Genomic DNA, 7232 nt, shown 5'->3' with positions numbered 1-7232 from the left:
AGGTCTAGAGGAAGCCCAGTAAGGTCCTGACCGATATTAATATTAAAATAACTAGGCATGAGATGGCCGGAGGAGACGCTTAGATGAGGATACTACTGAGACGCCTGTGGGACCTAGTGAGAAGGCATGAGGTTCAGAGGAAACCCATGCGAGGTCCTGACCATGTCACCAGTAAGTCCTCAAATGAGGCATGAGGGCTCGAGGAAGAGTCTTGCACTGAGGATACTACCGAGATGCCTGTACGACTGACTGAGAAGGTATGGAGGTCCGAAGGAAGCCCAGTTGAAGATCCCTACTAAGTCGCCTATAAGTCCCGGATAAAGAGGTATGAAAGCTAGAGGAGAAAGCTCAATGAGATACCTGCTGAGACGCCCGTATTACCCATTGAGAAGGCATGAGGTCGGGATGAAAGGTTCAATGAGGTCCCTACCGAGTTGCTTGTAAGGAAAAGGAACAAACAAAAACCAAAATGGAAATATTAAAAGCATAAGAAAATGATGTAATGATTTCTAGAATGCAGTTACTTTTTGTGGGTATTGTAATTTCAAGACCCAAGGAAGGACTCACCTTGTGGACATTTGGAGACTCGAAGCTGACTTCCCGGACACATGGAGCAGAAGCAAGTGGCTACATGGACATAGACGGTAGCACACTTGAGTGTCCATAGACGAGAGTCTTCATCAGCATATACTTGTGGACTCTTCATCAAATTTGTGGAGTCTTCATCAACATATACTTGTAGACTCTTCATCAAATTGGTGGAAATCATCTTCCCACCATCTCCTTGGTCTATCATCAGTTTTTGTGGTTCTACATAATGTATTGTATAATTTGAAATGGCTTGCATTATACCTTCTCATAGCCACTTATTCATAGATTTTCATGATGTACTTGGCATTGATAGGAGATAGTACACCCCCAACTAAACAAAGGGGAAGAGAGGTGTTGACGATGGGTGTGTACACCCCCTAGAATTTTGGCATTAGCTTGGGTGTGAACATTCCCTAGCATTAGTAGCATTAGCTTAGGCTAATGAGTTGTGGGATTTGGTTATTACAAGATGTCATATCAAGAAGTGGTTACAAGAGGGCTAGTGGGGAGTTAGGATCTTGTCGAGGTTATGGGAGCCCAATAGTCACATGGGTAGCCCAACAGCCGCATTAGTAGCATTAGCTTAGGCTAATGAGTTGTGGGATTTGGTTATTACAAGATGTCATCTCAAGAAGTGGTTACAAGAGGGCTAGTGGGGAGTGAGGATCTTGTGGAGGTTATGGGAGCCCAATAGTCACATGGAAAGCCCAATAGTCACATGGGTATCCCAAGAGACACATGGTTGGATGGCTATATAAAGCCCCTCTTGTATGCAAATTGGCTATGGTATGTACATGATTCTTACACATGCTTCTTGTACACACAATATGTGATACATGGATATGGAATACACTATGATGTTATATTGTTATGTTTGTATGTTTATCTCGTGTTGTTATCTTGTTCTTGATCCATGCGTCCTACTCCATGCTTATGTGTACATGTGTAGGAGCATGTGATTTCCCCCATGTTAGCACGGTGATGCTAGCACCCTTATTTTAAGGAATGATTTTTCATATATTTAGCTATAAAATCGACATATAGTAGAGATTTCGGAAGCAAAAACTGGATAGATTTAAGTGTTGTCCTTATTTTGATTGGTTGAAAATATGTTTTTTTAGCACTATCCCTTACTAAAACTGCTTCCAATTTCTACGAACTCCCTTAATGTAGCCCATTCCAATATATGTTTCGAGCACTACCCCTTGCCCAATCCAACTTTTATCATGTTCTTAAGGACATCACCTTAGTTCTCTCCTTGAGCATATAGATATTCTTTGAGATCATATATTGTGACTTTATGCTTAGTTAAAAATACAACAAACCTCTTTTCATTTCACCAAGTTGCAACTGTACTATAATTACAACTAGTAGAAGAAATTTAAATTATTGGTATGATTATATGTTTAACACACAATAAATTAATAGTATGCTGAATCCTAAGCTTGGCTCTAAGCCAAAGTGACTTCTTGCTAATAGATTTCAATCCTTGAGCATTCAAAATCCATCTTTGGTTAATTTGACCTTCCAATCCATGTTCGTGGCACTAGTAGCAATATGATTTAGAAGCATTAAAGATAATGAGCCCATGTCTTTTAGGGATGAATTAGGGGATTGTAAATAATTTTTTGAGTTGTAAAATTGAAGATATAGGCTTGAAATAAAGATTAGACACAAATGTGGGATAAAACATGAGACAAGTGCACTAGTATGTGTTGTAACAAAGTTAAAAAGGTCTGATGTCCATTTTGGGCGTAAGGCCAAGGGATTAAGTGTATGTGAAAGGGGCCAAAGGCTAGGAAGTAGGTTAGCCATGCCCATGGATGCTTTTGAATGTAGTGTGAAAGGGTGATCATGTATACAAATTACAATTACCTATGTGTGATGAATTACAATTACCTATGTGTGATGAATTACCATTACCTATGTGTGCTCATGTGATGAGACAAGGGATAATATGGCCACTTTGTACAATATTTATAGTGATGTCGCAAGTTCCAAGGATGCAAGTACACTGAGGGTTAAGGCATGCATAAATGGAAGGGTGACACATGTTTTGGTTGATATCAGGAGTACACGTAGTTTCATCATCAACACAAAGTCTATGTGTAGTCTCAAATTGTAGCCCATAGACTGTGGCATGAAGTTTAAGTAGGTAATGGGGAAAATTAGATTGCACATTCATATGCAAGGATGTGGATTTGGTTCTCACAAAATGTTACACTTGCAAGGCTGATTATCTTATATTGGACATGGGTCCCTTTCATATTGTATTGGGATGTGATTGGTTGGCTTGCATGGGTGTATGAGTTTTATGCATGGTGATGAAGAGGTTACATTGTTTGGGATTCATACGCCAAGAATCAAGATGATTAATTCCATGCAAATCAAGAGGGAGCTCAAGAATATGGAATGTATATACATGCTATAGCTTTGTAAAGAAGAAGACAATGGCGAAAAGGGTGAAGTTATTAATAAAGGCATGAAGAGGTTGTTAAAGGACTCACGAGGACATGTTTCAAATGCTGAAGTGCTTATCACCAAAGAGGGAGGTCATCATGAGATAAAGCTTCAGCCACATACCAAGCCTATCAACAAACCACCCTATAGGTTGTCAAAGGTAGAAAGGATGAAGTGGCAAAGCAAGTGCAATAGCTTATGGATATGGGATGGGTTACTCCTAGATAATCACCCTTTGCATAACTTGTTCTCTTAGTCAAGAAGAAGGACGACACTTTTTACATGTGTGTGGACTATAGAGATTTAAACAAGTCAACAACTAAGAATAGACCACAAATTGATGACTTACTTGTGTAGCAAGGTAGGTTGCCCGGATGTGTGAGTTGTAGTCATGGTTGTATTTGAGAAAGGAGAGAGAAGATGTGTGTGTGTGAGTTATCCCATATGCACATGGGTGTGAACACCTTAATGAGTTGTATAAAAGGTGGATGTATTGGAGCTTGAAAATCATTCGAATGCAATATCAACTGTTCTTTTGCCATTGTTGTAAATACTTTTCTATTAGTTGTTCTGGTTCCCTTACGTTTGTCATTTTAGGCCCATTACACATCACCATATGCCTACATGCCCATGCTGATGTGGTGGGAGTATCCATTGCCCATAATTCATGGGCAGGCAATCTCCCTAGCCCAATCCCCCACTGCCCATACATGGGCGGTGGGGTATGTGTAACGGGCCTTAGTTTAATTGGGCAACCAATCTTGCTATAGATGTAGTAGGATTTTTGGCACGCCGGGTGTTGAGCTTCCATCACTCCCCCTTCCCAAATCCCCCTAGTATTAATTTTCTTTGAATTTTTCTTTTCCTTCATTCTACATAGACTGTTCTCATGATTTCTCTGATATCTTTTGTCATTAGCTGGTCGTGCTCTAGTTGCCATCACCATGTCCTCAAACCCAGCAGCTTATGTTCTCGATACTTTTTTGGTTGTAATGTTCATGGTGTGTTTGCATGCCATTGGTTTTCCAATAACACATCATGGCCTACTTGGTGCTATTATCCGCACAAGGTTCTGCATAATCTACCCTGCTATCAAGCAATACACAATGGTGTTTCTTCTCAACTGTGCAGCTTCACCAATCTTTTTGTCATTCTGTATATTTTATGCTTTTGATTTTGGTGGCCTTCACCTTCCTCACACAGGATGGTAGGCATTGGTATTTAATGACCCTTGTTCTCTAAACAAGCTAGGTAAGGTAAAAAACATGGCCAGTTTTCAACAAGGTGTAAGTGTCAGGCAGTGTAGGTCTAAGATGCATGGTTTTGGGTCTCAAATAGGGGCATTCTATACTAGTGTGGTTTGCTCGACAAATCGGGCACCACACTAGTTCTCTCTTGGGGTAAAGATTAGGTTGCCCAACTTGGTCACGGCTTTGGCCTACTCTCCATCGTTGGTTCATTTACTGCATTAATACAGCTTGCTAACTGCTCCACATGTTGTCCCAAAGAGTGTTCTTTTTCCTTTCCTTTTAATTTTGTACTTGTAGTTTTGAAGGAAGCTTCAGAAGTTCCCTCATGAAATTCTTGGGAACAAGTTCCCTTGAAATTGTCTTCAAATTCCATGGCGCTTCTGAAGCATTTCTCAAAAGGGAGGTATGCCCCTAGAGCATATAGGGAGTTATGTAGGGCTACATCTTCAAGTCCCTCTATGAATTGACCGGTCAATCTTTTGTCAGAGAAATCATTACAACAATGAGAATAGAGATATCACACCTGGTTGATATAGTCATGGATGGATTGTCCCTCTTTTTGTTTTACATCATGCAATTATTTGAATGGACTCCATCGAGTTTCTTGTCTCAAAAATCTTACTTTGAAAGCCTCTTTCAAGGCATCAAAGGTAGCCTTGTCTTCTACTTTTAGTGACTAGAACCCTTGTCTATCTTTTCCATCGAGGGTGAGGCCAAAGGCACTCACCTTAACCTGATCTTCCACACGGCCAAATGCCTCACATATTTGGTTAAACATCTCCAGATGAGGTATGGGGTCTCTGAACTCGTCAAACTTTGTGATAAGTTTGGAGATGTGGGCCAGTTTATTCCTTTCGATCTCGGCCCTTGCACCGGCTATGCTAGTGCTAGTGGTACAATTCCTAAAGCTACCCCCTCCCTATTTCCATGGCTATCCTCAACATTTCAGGGAAAAATCTTTCCATGACCAGTGCTAGTGTGGGTTGGGGTATGATAGTTGGGGGAGCTAGGCCTAGAGGAGAATATCCCATTTGTGGACCATGCCTCAGTGGGGGCCCAGTGTATGCTTTGTGAGGATCCGTATGGTATCCTTAATACACTCCATGAGGTGGGTAGTGGTTATACATGTGTGTTGTGTGTTAGTTGAAGAGTTTTGGGTGGGCTCTTTCTCTTTGGTAAGAGGTCTCTGGACCTTGGTGAGCTGGTTCTTGACCTAGGATGGGTGCCAGCTTGCGATCCTAGAATGAATCTATTGGCACAGTAGTTGGCATAGCTCCCTTGATTGTTGGATCAGTATGAATTAGGTTAATTATCCACCTCTAGTAATGGATCTAGTGGAGGTGTGGCAGTCCTTTTAGGTTGACAATCCATGCCCATGTCCCTGGGATGAGGCTCTTCTGATTGAGTGTTTCCCAAGATAAAGTTTTTTAGTCTCGAGGCAAGACTCCTATGTAAATGTGCAGGGGATCTTGGGGATTACTCTTAAGTCAATGGTCTATCTTACACTGGGAAATCAATCCTCATGTCTCTAAGTCGGCGGTGGTTCATCCCATACTTGGGGATGTTCTTTTCTTTCATTGGTGCTATCAAGGATTAACACTGTTTGACTCCATGCTGTGTTGATCGAAGGGTCAGATCTAGCAAGTGATTGTGCATAGGATGGTTCAGCATTGTCAAACAAGGGGATGTTTCGCACCAATTTTCCTGAGCATAGGTGTATAAATGTGTCAAGTGAATATAGATTCATGCTCTCGACAATAAATTTTTTCCCTCTGAAAGCTTATGAACGGTTGTTCGTTCTCATAGAGGAATGGGCGGCGTTTGCCTGATGTTAGTAGTACGGGCATGGCTTAAACGGAGGTACTACAGTTCATGATTGTAAACAAGAATGGGCATTCCCTTATGGAGGAATGAGTGTTCATACGTTAGCAAGGTAAGACCATGGATAGATAGAAGAACGGGCATTCCTCAACTAAGGAATGATCATTCAATTACAAAAGGTGCGGTCATGTCTTGTGTCAGAAAAAAGACTTTCACCAATGGGGGGAATGTGAAGGTATAACCATTCACTCGTGAAGGAACGGATGTACATCTATGAAGGTATGGACATACTGATAGGGAGGTATCTTAACTGTTTTGAAATACTGGATCTTTTGATAGTTGCCTTCAAATATTCTCATGACATTTCAACTGTACTACATTTATGCTCTTTAAATGCACATTTATGCCCTTTTTAATGCACATTACTCTCATTCATGAGACAGATTTGGAGGGATTCTCCAACAAGAAATGAACAAGCGTGGCTTAAGAAGGTATAGCCATATCTCTATGAAGTGAACGGCCGTTCAGTTCTCCAAAGATGCAACCCAAGACTGAATTGCGCCCAGTTTTTTCTTGGTCTTTCTCAAATATCTCTCCCTCAATGATGATTTTTTAGGGTTTTATTTTTACGGATGGCTTAGGCTAGTCCCAAGCTACCTATTAATGTAAGGAATGCTTAATTAATTCTAATATCCTATGATTAATGATGGGATTAAGCTAATATGTAGTTTTTAACTACTTGAAGAAAAAACCAAAATTAATGGAATTAAGAGCAAAATTAGGGCACTTACTTGTAGCTTCTGCTTTTGGGGGGTAGCCTCCGAAGCTCCTCATGCTCCCAATGCTCCATTGTACAAAGAAAAATAAATTGACAAAAATCAAACAAACATCTCATAACCAACTCTTGCCAGTGGATTTGCATTCCATCCGAGCAAATCAAGACTCTAGCTTAGGAATAGATTATGGAGGACCCTAAGCTAAGTGTTATCCCCGATAGTGGCACTAAAGATGTTTACCTAAATGAGCATACTCCTTGCATGAGAGAGGAAGAAGACAAGAGAAGAGGGAAGATGCAAGGTTGAGTTTAGGAACATGCACTTAGCCAACCCT

Source organism: Cibotium barometz, chromosome 64 (assembly GCF_041138505.1).
Source record: "Cibotium barometz isolate CiBa-2024 chromosome 64, ASM4113850v1, whole genome shotgun sequence".
Taxonomy (NCBI): Eukaryota; Viridiplantae; Streptophyta; class Polypodiopsida; order Cyatheales; family Cibotiaceae; genus Cibotium; species Cibotium barometz.
This window is presented reverse-complemented; position numbering follows the sequence as displayed.